Source organism: Equus asinus, chromosome 3, assembly GCF_041296235.1.
Source record: "Equus asinus isolate D_3611 breed Donkey chromosome 3, EquAss-T2T_v2, whole genome shotgun sequence".
NCBI classification, from domain to species: domain Eukaryota; kingdom Metazoa; phylum Chordata; class Mammalia; order Perissodactyla; family Equidae; genus Equus; species Equus asinus.
Genome location: NC_091792.1, coordinates 76,007,498 through 76,035,359, shown reverse-complemented (window position 1 = coordinate 76,035,359; position 27,862 = coordinate 76,007,498). Strand labels below are relative to the sequence as shown.

At 41.5% G+C, this 27,862-nt stretch overlaps 1 pseudogene; it reads left to right on the top strand.

Moving 5' to 3' along the window:
• The first annotated feature begins 139 nt into the window (after positions 1-139).
• Positions 140-27,782, top strand: LOC139044942 (dehydrogenase/reductase SDR family member 6-like; annotated as a pseudogene).
• Positions 27,783-27,862: the final 80 nt, after the last annotated feature.

The following is a 27,862-nucleotide window of genomic DNA, read 5'->3' as shown; positions in this document are numbered from 1 at the left end:
CCCCGCGCCCCGCCTCCCCCGGCGCGCCCGCCCCGGCCTGCCCGACGCCCCCCCACCCCCACCCCGCCCCGCCCCCCCCCCCCGGGCGCGCCCGCCCCCGCCTGCCTGACACCCCCCCCGCGCGTCCGCCCACGCCTTCCTGACGCCCCCCGCCCCCGCTTGCCTGACGCCTGCCCGCGTGAGCGCCCCCGGCGGGCGGAGCCGCGCCTGGCTGAGGAGCACGGAGTGGGGCTCGGGAGGAAAGGGCTTAGGGGCCCAGGCCGGAGAAGCCGCCTGCGCCTTCTCGGGCGCGGTGTGTGTGCGCGCGTGCTGCTTGAGTGCGTTCGCTCAACGCCCTCCCAGCTCGTTTCCCTGCCTTTCCCATCCTGAGGGGGGAAGACGGCGCCCCCACATGCCGGCCCCCGCGGCTGCTAGGGCTGGCGGGTGAAACGTGGGCCGGGGTTCTGAGCAGGCCTTCCTTCTTGGGTAGAAAGACCTTTGGCTTTTGCTCCTTCCCTTGGTGTTTTTTGGCGCGGATGCGGATATGGTGCCTTGGGACATAGCAGCCATGTTGTGACTTGGCGCGAGGTCAGAGGCACACGTTGAGAACAGCAGGATGGGGGAGAGAGCCTGGCTCCTTGAAGACCACCTCATTTGATCATCGTTTGACTCCTCGCCACCCCGACCTCAGCACTAGCCGTTCCGCGCGCCCTGCAGTCGGCACTGGTCAGACCTGATGCATGCCACCTTTCCCCCGGTCACAGTGTCTCAGTCCTGCCTGTCAGAAGTGACTGACTGTGGCTGTTAAAGCGTTAACTCCCGCCGGCTTAAGCTTGAGAAGAGGATCGGCAGCGTTATGGGGAGGCCTGCGTTTCGTCTGTCTCTCTCACCTGGACCAGGCCACATCAGTTTCCTCATCTGTAAAATGGTGGTATTGGACATGATTTGATTTTCCGGTTCTTTTGTTCAGTGACTTTCTGAGGCCGATGGTGAAATCTTTCCAAGGGACAAGGAAAAACCACAGATGAGAGCCAGCCCTGATGGCTTAGTGGTTAAAGTTTGGTGCACTCCACTTCAGCCTCCTGGTTCAATGTTAGCTTAGGGCGAATCTTCCCCTGCAAAAATAAGAATATAAATAAACAAACTAGAAATGATTGATGGTGCAAACCCAACGGAAGTTTACAGGACAGAAAGCAGGAAGGACATGCCCAGTGGCATAGCAGTGCGTGCGGGCACAGCGGGGAGGATGGGGAGGGGAGGACTCCACCCCTTCTGGATCAGCATTGGGTTCTCAAAAAACCGAAAGGTGGGTCAAGTCCAATGTCTGTCTCTTACTGAGTATCAGTTGAGTGGGCTGTGCCAAATGGTTTTGATGTACAAAGCTAGGTATCTAGAGTGGGCGCTCTTGGAGAATTCTCATGGTGGGAATATTTGTGCTGAGGTGCCATCTTCAGGTTCTTAAAGGAGTACATTGAACCATTCATTCTAGATGTTACTGCATAGGACCATGTCTACAGTGCATGCCATTAAATACACGTGTCTGTAGATTAAACCGCAGGTTCCGTTATGGGTCGACTTGATGGGAAGGTCATCGTCCTGACAGCTGCTGCTCAGGGGATCGGCCGGGCCACTGCCATAGTAAGTTACTATCTCTGTTTGCTTCCTGCCTTTGGAGGTGTTGAATCACGTGGACAGATCCCATGGCTGTTTAATTCTGCTCTACTTTTTTTTATTGGCTTTTGTGCTTCTGTTGTCTTAAGTTACAAAAATAAAAGTTGCTACTCCTGATCCCAGGCGGATGAAGCAAGGCTTACCTCACATATTTATTATGTGACATCTCATAACTTTTGACTCTGAGAACTTATTTCTTTGCCTCAGTTTCTCTGCACTGTAATAAATTTATTACAGGGGGCCTAAAGGAGTGCATAGCCCTCTGAAATCATGTCAGTTCAGACATAGGACTCCAGAGTTCTAAGACTATCAGGTTACCTTTACCTTGTAATTTATAGCAGCTTCTTGCACATTATATTCCTCACCTGAGCTAATAATGCAGCTTAACTGTAACGGTAGGATATAGTTTGATATTTGTGAAAACACTAGTATACTCTTAGGAGGAAAAGTGTTGAAATAACCCATTTTTCTCATTATTTGGGGTTTAGTCACCTCAGAAATGGAATAAAGGCTATCAAATCACAGAATAGTAGTATTTTGAGAGGTGTTAATAACAGAATCCTAGTTTTTTAAAAACACTATTGTATTTGATGTTACTAAAAGGGACAAAGTCAGATGACAAGCACAATGTATGTCATGTTGTACTAATTAATGATAAAAATAACAAAGGGAAGGGCGAAGCGAGACTAGATAGTTTGAAATTCCACCCATGTATAAGGAAAACAATGAAAATAAGATAAAGGGAGAAAAGGCTAAAGGATTTTCTATTCATGAGAGCAGCTTAACCAAGTAAACAAAGGATTCATTTGTATGTTGTCTTCCAGGCTTTTGCAAGAGAAGGTGCCCATGTCATAGCCACAGATATCAATGAGTCCAAACTTCAAGAACTGGAAAAGTACCCGGGTAAGCAACTCAGCAGCTTGAACTTGGGATTCAGAGTCCATAAGGTATTATAAAAAACAGTACTCGTCTGCTGAAAGAAAATTACTTGGCTGGTCAGCTCCACCGGCCTTCTTCTTAGAGCCTGATTCTTTGATATCAAATCTATATTCTGTGAACCTACAGACAAAAATCTGTATACTTAAATATATAAAAGTTGTATACTTAAAATTTTTTTTATCCAGCATGTTGAAGGATTCAGTACCTAATTACAAAGTTGTATGTGAAATTTAACAGTTGTTGCGTTAACTTTTAATGACAACTTTCACTTCTGTGCCCTACTCAGCACAGTGCTGTCCAGTAGGAAAATGATGTGAACCACGTGTGTGATTTAAATTTCCTGTGGCTACATTTAAAAAGTAAAAAGAAACAGATGAAAATTAATTTTAGCAATGTATTTTATTTAACTAAATATATCTAAAATACCATTTTAACATACTCAATATAAAAAAAATTTATGGAATATTTTACATTCTTTTTTCATACTAAATCTTTTAAATTCACGTGTGTTGTACACTTACAGCGCATTTCAGTTCTGACTAGCTGCATTTCAAGTGCTTAGTAGCCACATGTGCCTGGTGGCTACCATATTGGAGACAGCTCAGCCCTAAAGTCACATATGATCAGAAACCCTAAGAGATTATGCAAATTATTTCGCTGTGTATCACCCCTTACTGCACCACACTGAACTCAACTCCAGCATCAAAGGGCTTCAACTAGAGTTCCTCTGAAAGAAATCAGAACAGACAGCTCATTTGAAAGTTAATTCTTCCAGCAAAATAGAACAGGTTATATAATCAAATGCAAATTAGCACATTGAATTCATGAACGGAATTAGACTATGCTATTTTAATTATTGGATTGTTTATTTATTATTGGAAAATTATTTAATTTTAATAATAGGGAATTTTAACTCCAAGTCAGAAAAACGCTGTTGTACTGAAAAAGTACTAAGGGAAGAAAGTCCTCCCAAAACTTTCTCCCCTTTCTCTCCTTTTCTATGTTTATAATCTTTTCTTTCTATATCTATAAAAGAATAATAAACCATATTTTTTTTAAAAACATTAAAATAGTGACTTTCTTTTATTAGAGAATGTTTGGGGTTTTTTAGTAACTATTACAGTGTGTCTCTGAGATCCAATGCTGGATCTCTCATGTCTAGCTTTCAAGTGTTTCATCCCTTCTCCTGGCCCCTCATTTCTTCTCCTTGCAATTTAGTGCAGAAATAAGTGATTATACCCTTGACTGACAAAGTTGTTTCCAATAAATAATGGAATTGACATGAAGGTAAAGTGCACAAATGGAAACAGTCTCCTGTCTCACTGCCCTGCCCTTCCCTACCCCTCACTCAGATAGGATTCAGTGTTCCTGGGGCAGTGACTCACCTCTGGGGAAAGAGCAAGCCTGCGCTCTGTTATTACTGCTGGCTCACTGAGAAGCATCTAATATAGATCATACTTCACTGTAAAGTCTTTTCTCAGAAAAGGCCTTTAGTATTCAATTTAGAGAGTGAAGAGAAAGGGAGGGAAAGAGAGGTGTGTTATTGGGAGTTCAGGATGGGGAGGATTTTAAGATTTTTATTAATGAGATTCTTAAGATTCTTAAGACCCTACCAATGGTCAACAATCCTATGAAGGCAAAATGGACAGATACTGTAATCTTTGTACTTCAAAGCAGCTACATCTACAAGACTAAACATTTTTTATGGGTATAAGTAAATAGTTTCCCTTGTTTTATGTTTCAGGTATTCAGACTCGAGTCCTGGATGTCACAAAAAAAAAAACAAATTGATGAGTTTGCCAATGAAATTGAGAGAGTTGACATTCTCTTTAATGTTGCTGGGTAATTCATAACTTTTTAATTTCATTCTCCTCACAGAAAGTTTTCTATGTCTTTTATTAAAAGAAATTTGATAATATGGCCAAATTATTCTTTGTGAACCCTAATATATTCCTTAGGAAATAAAGCTGGATTTTGGACAGAATTTTTGTTACAAGTAAGATTCAGCAAGTAAAACAGCCATAGAAGTTGACATGTGCTTGGGGCCTAAAGGCACTTAAGGATACTCAAGACAACTGCTACCAATCCAACGCTGTTGATCTACCTAAGGCTGGGGACAGGCTCACACCAGTGGACTTGTCACTGATGTTCCACTAAGACTTATAAAATAAAATTAAAAACTGTTTTCCAGGAGTGTCTTTAAGGCAAAGTATATCTGCCAAAAACTGAGTACTCAGTTTATTGAAATGCGAATGTTCCCCATTTGTTGGCACAACATTCTGGCAAGTTCTTTCTACCTCCCAAGCGCAGCATTTCTTATTAGGACAATTAATCCCAGCAAAAGAAGTTTCACTCTGTTGCTTTATATACAGCACAAAGAGAATGGCTTAATTGAACTTGATAGAGTAGTACCAAACTTGCTGAACCATGCTTGAAGGATGAGAGACTGGAGCTGGAGCAGCCCCATGTGGAGCAGCTAGTGCTTGTGCTCACTCTCCCTTTTCAGGCATGACAGTAGAGATGAGGACAGTTGAGGCTTATGCAGGACTAAGTAGATAGAGTCTGATGTTCCACTTTTCTTGTGTGGTGTTAACGTTTATACTGTGGCATTGATAGAAAAATCCTAGAGCCTTCTTATGTATTTTTATGATTCTTCCTAATCATGTTTCAGTATGAAAAAAGTCTGTCTATTCATAGTTTATCATGTGTTACAATGTATGGAAATTAAAGCAACAATTTATGATTATCTATTTTATAAATAATCTGCTCATCTTTCATAGAAGAATATATTCAGAACCATGAAAAAATCAACTAGCAAAATTATTTTTTGAGCATCTATTAAATTTTCAGCAAAGTAAGGGATATAGAAATATAGCATGTGGTTCTTGCTGTCATTTGATTGAACTGGAAGTACAGTGGTACATGGGAATCACAACTGACAATATTTTATAAGTAATTACATAATCTTGGTCCAGGGGACAGTGAAATCAATTAGGACTCCATTGTTATAAAGCTTCCTTGAGGAAATGTGACTTGGAAAATAGCAAAGGCTATTTTGAGGGTTTTCTTTTGTTCTGCTTTGTTTACTCAGTATGTCAGAACTGTACAGTAGCGATATTACTTTGCTGCCCTGAGATGGTGAGATACTTGTTTTCCCTGCAACTTTGATTTCCCTTGAGAATGATAAGTTCTTGCCACCTGAGGGCACTGCTGCTCTTGAAATCAGAGTCCACTGGGGCAAGTGTCCTCAGTTGTTTGTAATGGCGTTGATATTTCCTGTGCATTTGGTATAGAGCTTCTTATGTTTGGGGGCTCCAGACACTTGCCGCCTTCTTTTAAAAGAAGGATCTTGTTTTCAAATAATGAATTTTTTACCTTAAGTTGTTGAGACACTTACTTACCTAATGTACCAAGTGATACTATGTTTGAATTGTTAAAAGTCTTGGTTAGGGAAGGGACAATGGTCTAAGTCAATAAATGAAAATAAAAATGAAAAGGAAGTGGAATAGAAATCGTTTTTAATGATAATTTTTCCCCATTGTTTAATTACTCTTCCAGTTTTGTTCATCATGGAACCATCCTGGACTGTGAGGAGAAAGACTGGGACTTCTCAATGAATCTTAACGTCCGCAGCATGTACCTGATGATCAAGGCCTTTCTTCCTAAAGTAAGGTGACCACCACCAGGATGACCACCACGTTAGTCTCCAGGTCTCCATCCTGGGCATCCAGAAAGAATCCTCACATGTGCTGAAGAGTAATGGTAGTTAACGTAATGACTAACATGTAGTGAACATAAATACCAAGGCATTTAGTATAAATTAATTCGTCTGACCTTCCAGTTCATCCATTCAAAGAATATTTATTAAGCACTTTCTACATGCCAGGCTCCATTCTAGGTGCAGAAGACAAATCAGAGAACTAAACAAAGTCCCTTCTGTCAGGGAACTTCCATTTTGGAGAGGTGAGACAGGATAATATGTAATCAAATAAACATATAACATGTGAGGTAGTTATAAGTACTATGAAGAGAAAAAAAGCTCAGTTATTAGAGAGGTCCCAGAGGGCCTCACTGATAAGGTGAGATTTTCATAGAGGCTGAATGGAGCAACGGAGCTAACCATTCAGGTGTTTGGGGAGAAGCTTCCAGGGAGAGGGACAGCAGGAGGCCTGTGGGACCAGAACAATCCGATGAGGTAGGTACTACTTTGTCCCATTCACTGTACAGAGAAAGAAACTAGGAGGTTAAGTAACTTGCCCAAATCACATAACTAGCAAGTGGTTAGAGCTAAGATTAGGCACACGCTCTCAGGATGGATGTACCCCACTGCTTTTCTGTACCTTGAGTACCCTCCTTACTCGCCTGTCTTTAGCTGAGCCACTGAAGTTCCAGAGAGGTGAGAGACAGCATGTGCTGAAGAGAGAGTATTCCTCCTGAGTCTGCCACCCTTGAATTCTCCAGCCTTCACACAGCTCATCAATGTTTTTCATTTTGTTATACAAATAAGCTTTAAGTACCTTTTGATACAAAGCACCACACCAGGTGCTCTAGGGGAGACAGGTGTAAATATGAAAAATGTTGACTTCAAATGAGCTTGTAAGCCAGCAGTAGCAGACAGCACGGGCTCAGACAATGGACGGGTTGACTGTGTACAGAACCAGCTCAGTTCAAGGTTGTAAATTAAATCCTAGTGAAATGCAGAAGAGCCATTCTTTCCATCCATCCCTGCTGGATGAGATGACTGGAGTACTGAATGCTGCCCTGTGCGGGACAGGAGAAGAGCTTTTTAATGGCGCAGCAGGACTGATACTTTGCTCTGAACATTCAACCTAACGTCAAGAAGGATGCAGATGAATGCTAAAAGGAAAGTTAGAGAAATTGACTTAGTAACAAAGGAATTTGTTTTTAATCTATTTGTTTAGTGCCTAGAAGGGATCTTTGGGTGGGCCCACAGATTGTTGAACTAGCAAATTTTTTAAAAATATAAATTGTCTTTTTTACCTATCTGGAGGTGATGAAAATCTGTTATTTGGAACTTGGATGCATTTTTTGAAGGCTGGTCCTTAACACAGGATTTGGGGAGAAGCAGAGGCTGTGGTAAAAGGGGAGAGCGTCCGTCACAGCTGGTGAGACGTGTGAGACTCATTTGTAAAATGAGCTTGTTCGTGTCTGCAGTGCTTCACGTATCAGTGAGGAACGTAGGTGTGAGGCACAGTGGAGCTGAAATTTACACTTGTAAGTGTTAACTTTTAAAATATCGAACAATAACTTGCAAATTAGTGAGTTTGCCTGTGATTTAAAGCACCTTAACAATAATCCATATGAAACAATGACACTCGTTTGTAAAAAACGAAAAGAAAAAAATCCCCCAAAATATTAACCAGTGGGATGGGGAATCAAAAGGAGTCAGTGCCACTTGTTAAGGTGACCCTAACCAACCTGACCCCAAGGTCAGACTCTGGTGTCAAAAAACCTTCGGCACAGCCTGAGCTCTGCCCCTAATTTGCCAGGTGCCCTAGGAGATGGTACTTAGGCTCTCTCAGCATCTGTTTCTTCTATTTATTTATTTACTTTTTTTTTCTAAGATTTTATTTTTACTTTTTCTCCTCAAAGCCCCCTGGTACATAGTTGTGTACTTTTAGTTGTGGGTCCTTCTAGTTGTGGCATGTGGGATGCCACCTCAGTGTGACTTGATGAGCAGTGCCATGTCCACACCCAGGATTCAAACCAGCAAAAGCCTGGGCCACCGAAGCGGAGTACGCAAACTTAACCACTCAACCGCAGGGCCAGCCCCATGTTTCTTCTGTTTAAAATGAGGGTGATAGATTACACAATCCCTTCCAGCAGTAATTGTCTAGGATCCTCTTGTGTTCGTTAACCATGACACACATATACCCAGTTAGAACTTTCCAGAGGAAGCCAGGATTTGGAGTCCAAGCAGATCTGCAAGGTCAGGTGGTCAAAATATAGGAACACTTGTAGGAAATTTCTGTTCATGGATAGACATTCCAAGACTGAAAGATCGGTCAAAAGGCAGAGGACAAATTGAAGATTCTGTAAGAGGTCAGTGCAGAATCCAAGGTCCACTAGAAAAGAAGATCCATTACGGCAAGGATCTGGGGAGGGCTTGGATGTTTGGGGATTTTTCCTCCTTTGCTGTATTGTAGAAGAGTCCCTAGCACACGGAAGTGCTTAGCAAATGTTGGTTGAATGAGTAAGTGAATCTAGGTTATCAGTCCAGGTTGGGGTCAGGCATGGAATCACTGAAGACCCAAGGAGCCAAGGTCTGCCAAGTTTAGGAGCTGAGTTCTGGTTGATGGGGACAGAAGAGCTGAGTCAGAGTGGGACTGACTAGATACAGCTAGAGGAGATCTTTAGAGACCTTTGTAGCCCTGCCTGAGCTTCTGGAAGATCAGTCCTATGTGGCCTTACTATGTACAGACACTCCACTTTATGGGCCACAGAGGGCTGCTGCTTGGCAGGCAGAGGGAGCATCACACGGGACAGCAGGTTCTGAGCTGGGGGTAGGAAGGCAGCATGGAGGGAGGCAAGGACTTTGGGCTGGAGAATCAGCAGACAGGCCCAGCCGAATGTATGGTACCAGTGTTGGGGCAGCAGTAGCATCTCTAGGCGCGAAATTCTAGTTTGCCTGAGAGATTATTGCATTTCAGAAGATTGGAGACTGAACTCACTTAATAGCCCATTTTTATATATTAAGTTGGGCTGTATGTATTAAAAATGGATTATGTATGTTAATTATATTTCAATAAAACTGGAACAATAAAGTAAAATGGGTTATTTGCTAAAATGGATAAGAAAGAATAATTTTAAGGCTTAGTTTTCAACACCATTCTACTCTACTAATTTTCCTAGTGTTTTTTATGAGGACCCCATTTCATTATGATTCTCTTTATTTTATAGACACACAAGTTGAGTTAAATATATTCTCCCCTCCATCTTCCTTGACTTGGTGGGTCACCTCAGCCTCTCCCGGTGTCCTTCGCTGTCTCCAGCACCATGCCATAGGCTGGTTTCAGACTCTCTGCTTTTAGTATGATTGGTAGCTAAGTATCAAAACGGAAAGTAGGAAGATGACCATAAAGAGATGTATAATCTTGGCAGCCTCATCCCTGATCCATTCGATCATTCACCGTCTCCATTCCTGCCTCTGTCTGAAAGCTACTGGAGAAACTCACCCCAACGGAAGTGACTTTTTTCTCTAGACCCTTTACACTGCCTCTCAAGACTCTGCTCTTTTAGAAACTTCACTTGATTTTCATGATAGAGTATATCCTGGTTTTCCTTCCTCTGTTCTCTAGTTGATATTCTCCCTTTTCCTCCTGGCAGTTATTTGAACTCTTCCCCACTCTCTCGTGGCCACCATCTCCCCTTGTTCTCTATAGTCATCCTCCCAGCCTCTGACTTCCATGAAAAGTTAGTGCCCATTAGGCCCATTCTCTCAACCTCTTGCTTCTTCCTCCAAAACGTTTATGAGTACCCATGCCCTTGCATGTACATAATATTATCTTGAAAACATACGTATATGTTATAATTAATAAAGTGTAAGTTCATTGAAAACAAAACATTTTTTAAGTCATAGCAGCCTGTTTCATTATATATTCTTTTAGGTCTGGGGCAGGGCCCAGTAATCTGCACTTTAAACTAGCACCTCAGGAGATCTTAATTCATCAAAACGTATTGACCACCTACTGTGCCCCTTGTCTAGGAGGACAACACAGCCCCAGACCCTCCTCTCTCAAAGTTCACAATTGAGTGGGGAAATCCTGCAGGACGTATTTTTAGGAAACACTGCCCTTGACAGGAGGCTGCCATCAGTGCATGTGGCCATGGACTGAGCTCTGCCTGCTGTGTCTGCTTTTACCACTCCTTTCCCGAACCACTACTGCAGCTTCCAGTCGTCTCCAGCATAGGCTGCCAGAGGAACCTGTAATCCCCGGATCTAGACATACCGCTCCTCCTCTGCACTAAGGCCTGCCTTATCTTCAGGGGAAATCCCAAATTCCTAAATTTAGTCCCTGTTGGCCTCTAAGGCCTCTTTCCTCCCAGGGCCTGCCTTCCAGCCAGACCCATCCCTTCCCCCCAGTTCCATAATAGAACCTTTATACCTATGGTTCTCATTCCTTAAAACACACTTCTCTTTTGTTTTTATGACTGTTACTCCACAAAAATGGGGTTCTCCTACCCAATGCACGTAGAAAAAAAACAATTAATTACAGCATCAGATTTGGGGAAAGAAAAAAGCTTTATTGCTAGCTTGATCTGCAAAGAGACAGGAGGCGTATTCTCTCAGATCTGTCTCCCTGATCAAGGACTTGGGGCAAAATTTATGGGATGAAGGGCAGGGTGGTCTGAAGGGTGGAGACGGATACTTGGAGGTGAGAAATGAGGTGAGTGATGATCTGTGCAAGTGCAGTCAGCTCCATGGCTCTTCATAGGACGCATATTCACAGAATGGTGATGTTGGCATGATCTGAGGGTGGAGTTTTCAGCCCTTTGATGTCAAAAAGATTACTTAACAGGCATTTGCGCAGGCCCACTTGATGGAATGGTGGTCTTACCTGGCCTGAACTGGACAAGGGGGGACTCTCAGTTCCTGAAAACCCACTCTTATTACTCTTTTGGTAAGACGGGGTCAGTTGAACTGGTCCTGGAGGGCCCACGGTTACACTAATACTCTAGTTTTCAAAAATCGACCCACATATTTCCTCCTAGGAGCCCTCCTCTGAATGTCCAACAGTGGATTGGCCCCTTCCTACCACCCACCACCTGTTCTCTGTGAAGGCCCATGCTGTCTCTGGATGCTGATTATGTCAGCCACCCAGTCAGACTGGCAGCTCTCCATAGGCAGGGACTGTGTCACTTATCTTTGAATCTCCTGGACCTACACAATACCCAGCCACTGTAGGTATTCATCAAATAATGTGTTCACTGGAGTAAGAGTTTTCTAACATCAGGAACACAGTAAATATGAACATTCATTTGCACTGGCTTAGAGTTCATCCTCGGTCTTGCTGATACTCTTGTGACAGGGAAGGTGGTAGTCCCCCTGGGAGATGTTCTTGCCAGTGAGAGTGTACTCTGCCATCAGTTCCCAGCAGTGATGAGGAGGTTGTTAAGACTGCTTAATAGTACTTCATGTTAACAGCTAATAAGATGGTTCTGCAAACCCAGAGTAAATGCAGATCTTTTAAAGAGGTAGTATTTTTAGCCTGCAGAGTGGCATTTTTTTTTTTATTATTTGTTTTATTTTGGCAGATGCTCACAAATCTGGCAATATTATCAACATGTCCTCTGTGGCTTCCAGCATCAAAGGTAAGTCTGTTTTCCTCTGGGGGTTGTGATGAACATACTCATAATCTTCACAAGCTAAGGGTTTTGGAAACAAGCATAGCAGATATGATAAAACTTACCCATAACTTCAAAACTGCTCTTTTAAAATTAGTATTAAGTTCCTTGTCTACCAGTCCTTTCACCTTACATGTGATCCAGTGACATTAAATGAAAGTTTGTTTTTTGTGCTCTCCCGTTTAGTTCTTCTAATGGATATGGCAGTGGAGATCAAAGTGGGAGAAGGAAACATTTATTCATTTGATTAATCAAAAATGTATTGAACACCTACTGTGTGCCCCTGCCCCCAGAGAGTTCACAGTCCAAAACGGGGAGTGGGGAGAGGCTCAGGCAAACACACGTCTTCCACCATGTGATAGTTCCACTAAAGCAGAACACGCGCACTTAACCACTGAGCCACCAGGCTGGCCCCAGCTATTTCATTTTAAACTTGAAAATCCATGTGTGCCAGACTGTGCCCTTATCTCCATCTTGCACTGCAATCCTGGCCCTTCAACTTGACTTCTCGTTTAGGGCCCAGATCAACTGTCTTTGTGAAGCACCCCCCCAAGCCCACAGGCAGAGTTACTTCCCGTATTGTCACAGCACTTCATACAAAGCTCTGTTACAAAAAAAAAAACAAAAAAAGAAATAGCCACTGCTGAGAGAACATTCCTTCTCTTTGCGAGGATACACACATTAAGCCTGCATGAGAGAGAAATGCAAAGAAATGCCTAAGCTTCTTGGTCTTTTGTTTTGCTTTGCTTTACCCTAATTTTCTTTTCTTTTCTTTCTTTTTTTTTTTTTGAGGAAGATTAGCCCTCAGCTAACATCTGCCGCCAATCCTCCTCTTTTTGCTGAGGAAAGCTGGCCCTGAGCTAACATCCATGTCCATCTTCCTCTACTTTATATGTGGGACACCTGCCACAGCATGGCTTGATAAGCGGTGCTGTGTCCGCACCCGGGATCCAAACCGGCGAACCCCAGGCTGCCAAAGCAGAACGTGCAAACTTAACCACTGCGCCAGTTTTCTTTTTTTATCTTTTTTATTTTATTGAGGTCATAATAGTTTATAACACTGTGAAGTTTCAGTTGTGCATTATTATTTTTCAGTCACCATATGTTGCCCGCAGCCGCAAAGGGCAAGGAATGACAGGCACCGCCAAGGCTATTTGGTTGTTTCAGCAATCAAAGGTTTTGGATAAAGGGAAACAGAACAAGGAGTGGGCATAAGGGAGAACATCCACACCACAATCAGCTGGGGAAGTCCCAATAGTTTGTACGGCGGGTGGGAGTGCCGATTGTCCGGGTCTGAGGCAAGGTGTCCTTTCCTCAGTGAGACTCCCAATTGTTCTATGCCTGTGACTCCCTTTTACCCTAAGGTTTCTCTGGGTTCTGACTCAGGGTTTTAGACATTTGGATATTTTGAGTTATTTCTTCTTGTTCCCACAGATGGGGTGCTTCTATCTTTTTCGTTCCCATGGATAGGATGTTTCTAAAGTCCTGTCAGGTGCCCGTCAGGGTGGCCAGCCCAGACAAGGAACATGACACAGGACTCATTCTTTGTAACTTGTGCCTTAGAGTCAGGGCCGAAGTGGCCCTGAGCCCAGACACATTCCTTTGTGTAGGGCCCAGGCCCAGTATCCTTGGAAGGTGGGGAGGTCAATGAACTCTGTGCACCTTATAAATGGTGCCTCTTCACCCCTTGTGCCCACACCCTAACCCCCTTCCCCCTGGTAACCACTAAACTGTTTTCTTTGTCCATGTGTTAGTTTTTCTTCCACATATGAGTGAAATCATATGGTGTTTGTCTTTCTCTATCTGGCCTATTTTGCTTAGCATATTACCCTCCAGGTCCATCCATGTTGTGGTGAATGAGACAATTTTGTCTTTTTTATGGCTGAGTAGTATTCCGTTGTATATATACCACATCTTTATCCATTCATCAGTCGGTGGACTCTTGGGTTGCTTCCACATCTTGGCTATTGTGAATAATGCTGCAGTGAACATAGGGGTGCATATATCTTTACACATTCATGTTTTCATGATCTTTGGATAAATACTCAGTAGTGGAATAGGTGGGTGGTATGGTTATTTCTATTTTTAACTTTCTGAGGAATCTCCATACTGTTTTCCATGGTGGCTACACCAGTTTGCATTCCCACCAGCAGTGGATGAGGCTTCCCTTTTCTCCACATCCTCTGCAACATTTTTTGGTTTTTCTCTTGGTAATTATAGCCATTTTAACAGGTAAAAGGTGATATCTCATTGTATTTTTGATTTGCATTTCCCTAATAATTAGTGATGTTGAACATCTTTTCATGTGCCTGTTGGCCATCTATATATCTTCTTTGGAAAAATGTCTGTTCGTGTCCTCTGCCCATTTTTGGATCAGCTTGTTTGTTGTTGAGATGTATGAGTTCTTTGTCTATTTTGGAAATTAACACCTTGTTGGATTTATGATTTGCAAATATTTTCTCTCAGTTGGTGGGTTGTCTTTTTGTTTTGTTCCTGGTTTCCTTTGCCTTGCAGAAGCTCTTTAGTCCAATGAAGTCCCATTTGTTTATTTTTTTCTTTTGTTTCCCTTGTCCAAGTAAAAATGGTATTCGAAAAGATACTGCTAAGACTGATATCCAAGAGTGTACTGCTTATATTTTCTTCTGGGAGTTTTATGGTTTCACATCTTAGCTTCAAGTCTTTAATCTGTTTTGAGTTAATTTTTGTGTGTGGCAAAAGATAATGGTCTAACTTCATTCTTTTGCATATTTCTGTCCAGTTTTCCCAGCACCATTTATTGAAGAGACTTTCCGTTCTCCATTGTATGTTCTTGCCTCCTTTGTCGAAGATTAACTGTCCGTAGATGTGTGGGTTTATTTCTGGGCTTTCAGTGCTGTTCCATTGATCTGTGTGCTTGTTCTTGTACCAGTACCATGTTGTTTTGATTACTACAGCTTTGTAGTATATTTTGAAGTCAGGGATTGTGATGTGTCCAGCTTCATTCTTTTTTCTCAAGATTGTTTTGGCTATTCGGGGCCTTTTGTTGCCCCATGTAAATTTTAGGATTCTTTGTTCTATTTCCACATCATTGGGATTCTGATTGGGATTGCATTGAATCTGTAGGTTGCTTTAGGTAGTATGCAAGTTTTAACTATGTTTATTCTTCCAGTCCATGAGCCTGGAATATCTTTCCATTTCTTTATGTCATCATCAATTTCTTTCATTTAACGTCTTAAAGTTTTCATTGTGTAAGTCTTTCACCTCCTTGGTTAAATTTATTCCTAGATATTTTATTCTTTTTGTTGGGATTGTATATGGGATTGTATTCTTAAGTTCTCTTTCTGTTAGTTTGTTATTAGAGTATAGAAATGCAACTGACTTTTGTAAGCTGACTTTGTACCCTGCAACTTTGCTGTAGTTGTTGCTTGTTTCTAATAGTTTTCCTATGGATTCTTTAGGGTTTTATATATATAAAATCATATCATCTGAAAACAGCAAGAGTTTGACTTCTTCCTTGCCAATTTGGATTCCTTTTCTTTCTTTCTCTTGCCTAATTGCTCTGGCCAAAACCTCCAGGACTACGTGGAATAAGAGTGGTGAGAGTGGGCACCATTGTCTCGTTCCTGTTCTCAGAGGAATGTCTTTCAGTTTTTCCCCATTGAGTATGATGTTGGCTGTGGGTTTGTCATATATGGCCTTTATTATGTTGAGGTACTTTCCTTCACTACCCATTTTATTGAGAGTTTTTATCATAAATGGATGTTGGCTCTAGTTAAATGCTTTCTCTGCATCTCTTGAGATGATCATGTGGTTTTTATTCCTCATTTTGTTAATGTGTATCATATTGATTGATTTGCAGGTGTTGAACCATCCCTGCATCCCTGGAATAAATCCCACTTGATCATGTTGTATTATCCTTTTAATGTGATGCTGTATTTGGTTTACCAATGTTTTGTTGAGGATTCTTCGTCTATGTTCATCAGCAATATTGGCCTGTAATTTTCCTTCTTTGTGTTGTCTTTGTCTGGCTTTGGGATCAGGGTGATATTGGCCTCATAAAATGTGTTAGGAAGTATTTCATCATCTTCAATTTTTTGGAATAGTTTGAGAAGGATAGGTATTAAATCTTCTTTGAGTGTTTGGTAGAATTCTCCAGAGAAGCCATCTGGTCCTGGACTTTTATTTTTTGGAAGACTTTTGATTACTGTTTCAATCTCTTTACTTGTGATTGGTATATTCAGATTCTCTGTTTCTTCTTGGTTCAGTTTGGGAGGTTGTATGAGTCTAAGAATTTATCCATTTCTTCCAGATTGTCCAATTTGTTGGCATATGGTTTTTCATAGTATTCTCTTATAATTCTTTGTATTTCTGTGGTATCCATTGTAATTTCTCCTCTTTCACTTCTAATTTTATTTGAGCCTTCTCTCTTTTTTTTAAATTAGTGAGTCTGGCCAAGGGTTTGTCAATTTTGTTTTTCTTCTCAAAGAACTAGGTCTTAGTTTCATTGATCCTGTCTACTGTTTTTTTGGTTTCAATTCATTTATTTCTGCTCTAATTTTTATTATTTCCCTCCTTTTGCTGACTTTGGGCCTTTTTTGTTCTTCTTTTTCTAATTCTGTTAGGCGTAATTTGATTGCTTATTTGAGATTTTTCTTATTGGTTAAGGTGGGCCTATATTGCCATGAATTTCCCTCTCAGGACCACTTTTGCTGCATTCCATGTGAGTTGGTATCGTGTATTTCATTTTTATTTGTCTCCAGTTGTTTTTTGATTTCTCCTTTAATTTCTTCAATGATCCATTGGTTGCTCAGTAGGTTGTTGTTTAGTCTCTGCATGTTTATCTCTTTCCCAGCTTTTTTCTTGTAGTTGATTTCTAGTTTTATAGTATTATGGTTGGAAAAGATGCTTGATATGATTTCGATCTTCTTAAATTTATTGAGGCTTGCCTTATTTCCCAACATGTGGTCCTTCTTTGAGAATGTTCCACGTGCACCTGAGAAGAATGTGTATTCTGCTGGCTTTTGGGTGGAGTGTTCTATATATATCTATTAAGTCTGTCTGGTCTGTAATTCATTTAGTTCCACTATTTCCTTGTTGAGCTTCTCTCTGGATGGTCTATCCATTGATGAAAGTGGGGTGTTAACATCACCTGCTATTACTGTGTTGCTGTTAATGTCTCCTTTTAGGTCAGTTAATAGGTGCTTTATGTACTTTGGTGCTCCTGGGTTACATACACATATGTGTTAAATCCTTTTGGTGGAGTGTCCCTTTTGTTGTTATATACTGCCCTTCTTTGTCTCCCATTGCCTTTTTTTTTTTTTTGGGTGAGGAAGATTGGCCCTGAGCTAATGTCCATGCCAGTCTTCCTCTTTTGTATATGGGATGCCACCACATCATGGCTTGATGGGCAATGTGTAGGTCCACGCCCAAGATCTGAACCCATGAACCCTAGGCCTCCAAATCAGAGCACGTGAACTTAACCACTACATCACCAGGCTGGCCCCATCTCATTGTCTTTTTTATCTTGAAGTCTACTTTGTCTGCTGTAAATATGGCAACACCTGCTTTCTTTTGTTTGCCATTGGTTTGGAGTATTGTCTTCCATCCTTTTACTCTAAGCTTGTTTGTCTTTAGAACTGAGACGTGTTTCCTGGAGGCAGCATATTGTTGGGTCTTGTTTTCTAATTCATCCAGCTATTCTATGTCTTTTGATTGGGGAATTTAATCCATTTGCATTTAGAGTGATTACTGATATATGAGGGCTTAATGCTGCCATTTTATCACTTGTTTCCCAGTTGTTCTGTATTTCCCTTTTTCTTATCCCGTGTATTTCAGACGGATGATTCAGTTTGTTGGCTCTCTATGATGGTTTTCTCAGTTTTCTGCTTATTTATCATTTGTGTCTCAGTTGTGATTTTTTTAGTGGTTAACCTGCACTTTGTGTACAAGATCTCATAGATGAGATAGTCCATTTCTGATAGACTCTTATCTCTTTTGACTAAGCAGTTTCCATCCCTTTCCCCTTCGCCTTCTGCATTATTGTTGTCACAACTTGTTCCATTTTGTGTTGTGAGTTTGTGGTTAAAATGATGAGACTATATTTATTCTTGATATTTTCCTTCCCTTCATCTTTAATGTTATGCTAATCTGTTCTGATAAAGAGTTGCAGTTTTCTGATTTTGTCTGCCTGTTTATCTCCTTGCTGAAGGCTGTGTAAACCCTTTCTTCTTCTTTTCAGGTATGAAGGCCTTCTTGATCAAATCTTGTAGGGGGCCTTGTGGCAATGAACTCCCTGAGCTTTTGTTTATCTGGGAAAGATTTTATTTCTCCATGATATCTGAAGGATATGTTTGCTGGATAGAGTATTCTTGGCTTAGAGTTTTTGTCTTTCAGAATTTTTAATATATCATTCCAGTCTCTCCTAGCCTGTAAGGTTTCTGCTGAGAAATCCAATTAAAGCCTGGTGGGGTTTCCTTTGTAGGTGATTTTCTTCTGCTTTACTGTCCTTAGTATTTTTTCCGTGCCATTAAGTTTTGCCAGTTTTACTAATCCATGCCTTGGAGAAAGTCTTTTTACATTGATGCAATTAGGAGTTCTCTTAGCTTCTTTTACTTCTAATTCCAGCTCTTTCCCCAGGGTTGGGAAGTTTTCAGCTATTATTTCTTTGAACAAGTTTTGTGCTCCATTCTCCTTCTCTTCTCCCTCTGGAATACCTGTATTTCTGTTCACTAAATTGCTAATTTTATCCTCCGTAATATCAGCTCTGTCATTCAAGGTCTCCAAATTTTTCTTTATCTCATTTATTGTGTTTTCATCTCCAACATTTCTGATCGTTTTTTTCTTTATAGTTTCAATCTCTTTTGTGAAGAATTCTCTCCGTTCATTAATTTTGTTCCTGATTTCATTGAACGGTCTTTCTGAGTTCTCATAACTTATTGAGTTTTTTATGATGGCCATTTTGAATTCTCTGTCATTTAGATTGTAGACTTCTGTGCCTTCAGGATTGCTTTCTGAGTATTTGTCTTTTTCCTTCTGGTCAGGAGTATTAATATACTTCATACCATTCAATGGGGTGGATTTGTGCATTTGCATACTGATAGTATCTGGTCATACATTCCACCTGCCACCACTGGAGAGGGGGCAGCACCTGTGTAATCTGAGCCCACCGTGATCCCTGTCAGCCCTGCTTGTCCGAGCCTGGGCCACTTGTTGGGACTGCAGAGGCCCTGTGGGCTCTCCCACCAGACAAGAAAGCAATTATGCAGGAGCTCAGGGCTGCTGCCTGCTCCCACAGTCCCACTGAGTTGCAGTCCACCCCTTGGGGCCGCAGTGGTACTATGGGCATTCAAGGCAGCTGGGAATTTGTTTGCCTGGGTGCACAGCTCCACTGCCATCTGCTCCTAGGTCACACCAGCCATTAGTGCTTTGTGGGCAGGGCCTCCCCACTGGGTCTGAGCCTAGCCATTCCCTGGGACTGCAGTGGCTCTGGGCTCTCCCACCAGATGAGAAAGCGATCATGCGGGGGCTCAGGGCTGCCATCACCTGTTCCTGTGGTCACACCGAGGCATGCTCCCACCCTTGGGGCTGCAGCAGTACTATGGGCCTCCAGCTGGGAGAGCAGCTGCATGCGTGTACAGGTCTGCTGGGGGACCAGAAGAGTACTCACCTATCTCCACCACCTCTCCAGGGGTAGTCCATCCCCCTTCAAATGTATAGCTGCGCAGGTCTCTCAGGCATCCTGAGGTGCTGTGTGGGTATCTTCTGCTGATCAATGAATGACCATTTAGTTGTAGTTCGAAGAGGGAGAGACAAAGGGAACAGCTCACTCCACCATGATGCCGATGTCACTCCTAATTTTCTTTTGGAATCTGCCTAAGGTTTCTCCCAGCTGATGATGAAAAACTAAAACCACTTGTCATTTAAGTGCAGCATCTCAACACCTGAGTCTCAGTTGAGTTGTGCCGATAATGATACTATTTTCCTAAATTCAGAAACTCACCCTATTAAGGGAGAAAACCTGATATCAATTTTTAAAAAACAGTGGGGTGAGAGGAAGCATGACACTGGTTACTGGGGACACTAATTTGTGTTCCCTTTCTAGAGGAGACTGTGTTTTTCATTCCTTCACTTGTCGAACCTTCTCTTCATCCTCAGGAGTTGTGAACAGATGTGTCTACAGCACAACCAAGGCAGCCCTGATTGGCCTCACAAAGTCCGTGGCTGCAGACTTCATCCAGCAGGGGATCAGGTGCAACTGTTTGTGTCCAGGTGAGTTAGGCTCCACAGGGCTATGAAATTGTCCTTTGTGACATCCCACTTGCCACTGTGAGAGAGATCTCCATAAGCTTGTTTACTACCTGTTACTGTGGCCTGTCATTGGGACAAGTTCAAAAGGGAAAGAGTCCCATCCTGTTAAGGTAACAGTCTAACAGTCAGTTGGGAGAGAGATCCTAAGTCATCAGGAATAAGCCACTGAGGCAAACAGTTTACATGCTGCTCATGCACGTGGCGGCAATTCTAAACCACTGGGTTAAGAGACATGAGTCACCAGGGCTTACTGTTTTGGAAGCAGACCAGGGATGACTGTGTCGGGGGGAAGATGAAAAGTAGCCCATGCTCACAGGACAGCGGAAGAAAGTAAGAGGAGCCTCCCAGAACACAGGGGCTCTGCCGTGGAAATCACCTGGGTTGGCCCAGGGATAAAAAGGAGGGATTAATACCTTCCTTGATGCTATACAAAGTGAGTCAGCAAACTATGGCCTGCAGGCCAAATCCAGCCCACCGCCTATTTTGTAAATATAGTTTTATTGGAACACATCCACACCCAGTTTGCTTCTTGTATTGGCAATGACTGCTTTCATCCTACAACAGCAGAGTTGAAAACAAATGGTTCTTAACACCAAGAATATTTACTGTTTGGCTCTTCACCCAAATGTGCTGACCGCTCATAAAAGAAAGGAGAAAAGCAGAACTTATTAGTAGCAAGGACATTCAATGTGTCCAAACTAAAGCATTCAATAACCTATTTCTTAGGAATGACTTCTCATTTTCTTAATATCTGTAGGTGTGTCTATTAATTAGATATGCCCTTTCACCTGGTTCCACTGACCAACATGAATATAGGCTACCTAAGAAGAATTACTAACTTCCTCTCTGGAAAGAAATGAAATGAACATCCAGGATCCAGGTTTTTCTCAGTAGTTCACAGCTGGTGTGGGGATTGAGGAGGGGAAGCATTGCAGTTCCCTGTGGGACCTTTCACGACCTGGAGGGTATGCTAGGATCTGGGGGGGAGTTGACGGGGAATAGGCTGGACAGCCCCACAGGAGATTCTGATGTAATCCAGCCTGGTCTCCCCTCAGGTTGAAAACCACTGATTTATTAAAGAGGGAAGACGACTATATACCTTTTGTTGACACAGAATAACTAATAACCATTTTATAGATAAGAAAGATAAGGTGCGTTTTACTTGAATCAGGCAGTCTCTACAAAGGAAGAAAGCGTTCCAGAGAGGCATGGTTTTCAGTACAGTTTTATACCTTTTTAGAACACAGAACATCCATAAAACACACCCAGGATACATATTCATCAAAGTTTCAGAGAGATACTCAGTTGCAAATTAGCAAGCAGGTCAACATGACCCTGATGTCAGGAAGGGGAACCTATCTTTAAAGAGTTCTGATACTGGTGGGCACAGGAGGGGAAGTGTGCATCCTTATCTTCAAAGAGTGCCTTCTTTTACTTTGAGATAATGCATAATGCCCTCTTTAATGGTTAAGGCAGATGTTTGATAGGCTATAAGTCAGGTGTCTTTAGTTCAAGCCAAATCAGTTTTAAACCAAAATAGCTACCCCATATACCTCAATATGTGAAAATTTCTTGTCACTTTCAAGCTACAGCATTCCCCTTATGGAGGTGTTGTGTATAATTTTTCTTGGACTAAAAAGGTAAACATCGGTAACACTAAGAAACAGGAGGATACAGAAGAGACAGTTTCACTTGGTTTTAACATACAAACTGGTGATACCTGAGCCTAGCTGTTCTTGGTACCATTTACCCGGTGGAATAAATGGCAAAATGATTTGGAAAATGTGATTGTTTTAGCAGCTAGCCTTTTCAGAAGATTGGAAAATATGTTATCAAATTCTCTGGGACAAGGAACTAGCTGTGACTCACTGAGCCAGTCCCAGAAGGAAACATGATGGGGAATGAGTGTGTGTGGGATGGTGCTGATGGCTGTAGAGTCACAGCTGGTCAGCACGACTTGGGTAGACAGTAGCATGGTGTGTCAGCCTGTGCCATGGACACAGCAGAGTCAGGTGACAGTGGAATGAAGCAGAAGGCATAGGCTTGATCCACAGCTCTCATTTAATGGCCATTCATACTGGCCACATGTAAGATGTGACGCTCATTTTCCTCAGTGGGAGGAAGCTGTAGAAGCTGTAAGGATTTTGAGGAGAGTGTTAGAGAAGCTCAAGGCATCTTGAGCACACTGCTGGTGAAATTTTGGACTTTAAGGAGGCTGTTGATGAGAGAAGTAAGCAAAATGTTGTCTGAGGGGCTGGCCCCGTGGCCGAGTGGTTAAGTTCGCGAGCTCCGCTGCAGGCGGCCCAGTGTTTCGTTGGTTCGAATCCTGGGCACAGACATGGCACTGCTCATCAGACCACGCTGAGGCAGCGTCCCACATACCACAACTAGAAGGACCCACAACGAAGAATATACAACTATGTACCGGGGGGCTTTGGGGAGAAAAAGGAAAAAAATAAAATCTTTAAAAAAAAAAAATGTTGTCTGAAACTGGATACAAGGGGGTCTTTGTTATGTGGTTTCAGAAATTTTATCAGCACTATTGGCTGCAGTGACATGGAAGGTATAAAATGTTTCTAATGAACCAGGCAATGTAGCGAAGGCAATTTCATCCCAGAGTGGGGAGAGTGCCGCCCCTCCGAGTAAAATGTGAGAGGAGAAAGGGTTCTTAGACAGAAAAGTGTCAGAAAGTGCAAATTTTGAAGCTTCCCAGCCTCTCCAGAGAAATGGCAAATGGTCATAAATTTAAGGAATTATTTCTGAGCAGACCTCAAATCTGCAGTGCTGTGAGGAGCCCGCTCTAAAGATGGACCTGAAGGATGACTGCAGATCATTTTCCGTGACCGTAGGAAGACCGTGTGGCCTCCTGGAGTACTGTCAGTCAGAAAGAGGCTTCCTGAGAATTTACAGGTTACATACGTTAACAAAAAAAGTCTGGGGAACTTGCTCTGTAGGAAGGTGAACTAAGTGGGGTTGTAAAAATTTTAGTGTCATTCTTATTTTTCTTTTTTTAAGTAAAATATTGTAAATTATATTTTTCAATGAAAAACATGAAACAATGTTAAAATAGGAATTTGAAGCCAATGAAAACTGGCAAGATAATGAGGAAAATTTAGAACCAAGGACTGTGACAAGCATGGAGCTGTCCCTGAGGATTCAGAGTGAACGTGACAGCAAAGAATGGTTTTGAGATCATTGAGACAATGTGGGTCCTTGTACTGGTAAAGAATTGTGTGATATTACCTAGCCCTCAGGGTTGTTGTGAGGATTACTGAGATAATACCTGTAAAACTGCATACAGTCCATAAAGTATCATGTCAGTGTAATGCGACTAAAATGCTGGTGTTTCACTCAGAGTCCCTGCCTAGTGTCATAGTGAATTGTAGTCTGTGCTTTTAAAAATCATGGAAATGCTGTTAAAGAAGTTATAAGCCTATGAAATAAAAGGGCAGGCAGAAGAGGTGAAATTGCTGTTCCAAGTTATGGACAGGATTTCTCTGGTACCTGTATCCTACGGAAAGGAAGTTTAAAGTTGAGTTGCCAATTTCTTTTTCAGTCTAAGTAAGTAACCAAGCTGAATGTCACCCTTTGATTTAGGAACCGTTGATACCCCATCTCTGCAAGAAAGAATACAAGCCAGACCAAACCCTGAAGAGGTATGTCTCCTATATTAAATGTGTTTAAATCTTTTAGTTAAAAAAAATGCCCTCTTCCTTACGCAGAGTAGACAAATGCATAGAGACAGAAAGTAGAAGGGTAGTAGCCGGGCCTGGGGGAGGGGCCTGGGGAGTTAGTGTTTAGTAGGCATAGAGTTTCAGCTTTGCAAGATGAAGAGACTTCTGGAGATTGGTTGCACAACAGTGTGAATGCACTTCATGCTACTGAACTGTACACTTAAAAATGGTTAAGATGATAAATTTTATATTATGTATATTTCACCACATTTTCAGAAAAATTTAAAAACCCTCTACTTTAAGATTAACTTCCTGATCTGTCACAGTGTCTGTAGGTTTTAGTATAACACAAATAGTTTGAGCAGCGTAGGAGTCACCATAGTCCTGCGTGGCCCACAGTTAATAATATTAATGATACTCTCATGTATCATGCGTGAATAATCGAGGCAGCAGGCCAGTGGCCTCTGTAGATCTCTCTTGCTTTGCCTCCTGAAGGTGCTGCCAGTGAGTTCATACTTTAGCTCACACCACTGATGTCTGGTGTGGTGTCTGGTCACAGGCACGGAGCGACTTCCTGAAGAGACAGAGGGCGGGAAGATTTGCAACCGCAGAAGAAATAGCCCTGCTCTGCGTGTACCTGGCTTCTGATGAAGTAAGCGCTATTCTTCCCAGGGAGGTCATTATTCTCAATCACATTGGCCCGCTATTTTTGCTCATCAAGTAATGTCATTTTACAGAGTTACAGCATATGATCGTTAAGTTGCTGCATTTACGAGGTAGGGATAAGTTCTGATTTAATTTGCTCAAAGAAAGACCACTTTGATCTGAGCCACTAACTCTTCCTCATTCAAGTTTATATGTCACCAAATCTTGTAGCAAATAAAATGGAGGATGGAAAAAAATTAAATCACTCAATTTTATGAGAAACAGTTACTTTCAAAAATTACAGTTGGGGAAGCCTTGATTAAGTGTAAATCAAACGAACCTCCAAAATCATGAGAGCTTCAGGTGAAATGGGGAGAGAGTTAACCAGATATAATTGTGTCCAGGAGACACAGAATTGGCATCTGGTGTTCTTAGTTTTACTGGAAACTTATTTAGAAGAATCCCACTGACTCTTTTCCTATGAATTTTTACTGTTTGTCATCATATATGGAAATTCCTAATTCTGTCTCTTTCCACTTTGCATCTATTTAGTAACCAGTTTCTTCCTTTTTTTTTTTTTGAGGAAGATTAGCCCTGAGCTAACTACTGCCAGTCCTTCTGTTTTTTGCTGAGGAAGCCTGGCCCTGAGCTAACATCCGTGCCCATCTTCCTCTACTTTATATATGTGGGACACCTGCCACAGCATGGCATGCCAAGCGGTACCATGTCCACACCCAGGATTCAAACCAGCGAATCCCGGGCCGCTGAGAAGCGGAATGTGCGAACTTAACCACTGCGCCACCGGGCCAGCCCCCCAGTTTCTTCCTTAATGGCTATTGTATATTTTTAAATGGCTTACAACTGTGAAGGCAGAAACTACATTTATAAGGAATAGAGCACAAGAATATCCCCCTATGTTATGTCTTGAAATGTTACATGCCCTGGAAACTAACGTGTGAGCAGAAAGAAGGAAAAGGGAGCAGGCAGGAGAGAGGTGTGTCACTGGCCACTTAGCTCCTCTTTACAGTGATTTGGTGCACATGAGGTGGTTGATGAATGTGGCAGATAGAAGGGTTGAAATGTTTTAGTGACAGAGCAGTTACTACTTGTCAGAACTATTACAACAGCTGTTAATAGCTGGGGAAATTGCTAGGCATTTGATTAATGGAGCATACATTGGCTTTTGTGATTTCTCTGAATCTATATCTTCAGAAGAGCTCACTTGATTTTGAGGTACTGCTGATAAGCTAAATTGTCCTTGTTTAGCCAGAACTTAAGTTACCAAATATTTAGAAATGTTCTGGCTTGAAATGTGCAACAAAAGGACCATTGGCCTTTTAGAGGAGACCAGAGGAGTCCATATATAAAACAGAGAACTTGCCTTTTTAAAAAAACTTGAGGGAATTGGGGTTGTTTCTTGATAAACTGATTTATCTGCTTTATATGATCCGTTTTCATATATTGAACTTGGGGCCAGCCTGGTGGCGCAGCAGTTAAGTTTGCAGTCTGCACTTTGGTGGCTAGGGGTTCACTGGTTTGGATCCCAGGTGTGGACCTATGCACCGCTTGTCAAGCCATGCTATGGCAGGCATCCCACATATAAAGTAGAAGAAGATGGGCATGGATGTTAGCTCAGGGCCAGTCTTCCTCAGCAAAAAAAAAAAAAAAAAAGAGGACGATTGGCAGTAGATCTTAGCATAGGGCTACTCTTCCTAAAAAAAAAAAATTTCTGTTCTTCTATTATGATGTCTTTCCTTCTTGCCTCTTCCATTGTCTCAGGCTTTAGATGAGTTTAAAACTAAGAACACAAATTTGAGTCTTTATTATCCATGTTTAAGTTAAAAGACTGTTAAACCTCTACCACAAGGATCACTTCACCTTGAATTCTTTAGAAAATGAAAAATTCTGTGGGGAAAAAACAGTAATATTTTTAACTCCTTTAGTTTTACACAGATTTAGATGTCTGAAGTTAGTATAGAATATTTTTTTGTAGTTCAATAGATAATTATTAGTATTCACATAAATTTTAAAAACACATTTAGCATGCTCCAGTTCGTGGAATTACCTGTGTATGTTGACCAACTAAATATACACCATCTTTTAAAACAATTCTATTTGTAAATTGACACCACCACTTTATGACTGACACACTTGATTATGTTCAAAAGTTTATTAGTGGCATAAAACTCAGCTAGTTTAGAATAGTTCTGAGTCTCAAAATTAAAGTGTACTATTTTAGCCTCGACTTTATCCTAATTTGGAGAATGGGTATATATCACCAAACTGCTTAATTTTCTGATTCTGAGACCAAATACCTAATAGCCCCTGCGTAGAATGTGATACATGCTCAAACACCAGCTAGAGGCCACTTAGCTCTGGATCACAAGAACACTCAGAAGTTTTAAATCACCCGAAACTTAATTCTAATTTTCCTAAATTCTGTTTGTTAAGTGAAGTTTCCTGTTACCAGGAGAGTAAATTGTTTAGTTATCTCAGTCATACAAAAATTGAAGAAACACAACCTGTGTTAAACCTGGCTAATTGTTGGGTCTCCTTGTGTTTATCACTACAGTCTGCCTACATCACAGGTAATCCTGTCATCATTGATGGAGGCTGGAGCTTGTGATTCAGGATCTCCTTGCTGGGAAGGCAGGCCCTTCCTATACACTGTAAACCCGGCTATGAAGAAAACTCACTCATCATCTCTTTCCTATTAATGGAATATTAATGAAAACAAGCCCTTTTTAAGGATGTCATTGTTCACAAGAATTTGATTCTTTAAATATATTAATCTCTTTTGAAATCATTGTAGCTTAATAACATCACTGCAAAAGAATAGTTTTTAAAATAAGCCTCAATTTGTAAGCATATAAAATTAAAATATGAAGGAAAAAAGTAAGTTTTTTAAAAGAAAAGTGTATTCATTTCTATTTCCCAATATTCAGATGTTTTTGTTCAGGTCTGCATTGGTCTGTATGTGGATACTAATTTAAAATTTTTACACCGTTATAAATGAACAGCAAAGGTAGGAAGGAGTTTGGCTTCACTAACTTATGTTAAAAGAACTATAGACTATTCAGAACTATATGTTGGTCTGTTATATAAAATAAAAATAATCATCAGGTGTTTATACTTAATGGATGTTATCACTTGTAATTAAGTACTATTTTCTTAGTCTAACTAAAAGATCTTTATTAAAATAAACAATGACATTTGACATGAGCCTAAGAAACATAATAGTTAACTAACGCAGTGATGCAGGCTTGGCGAGCCGAGGAGTCAAAAGAAAGATTTCTTGGACT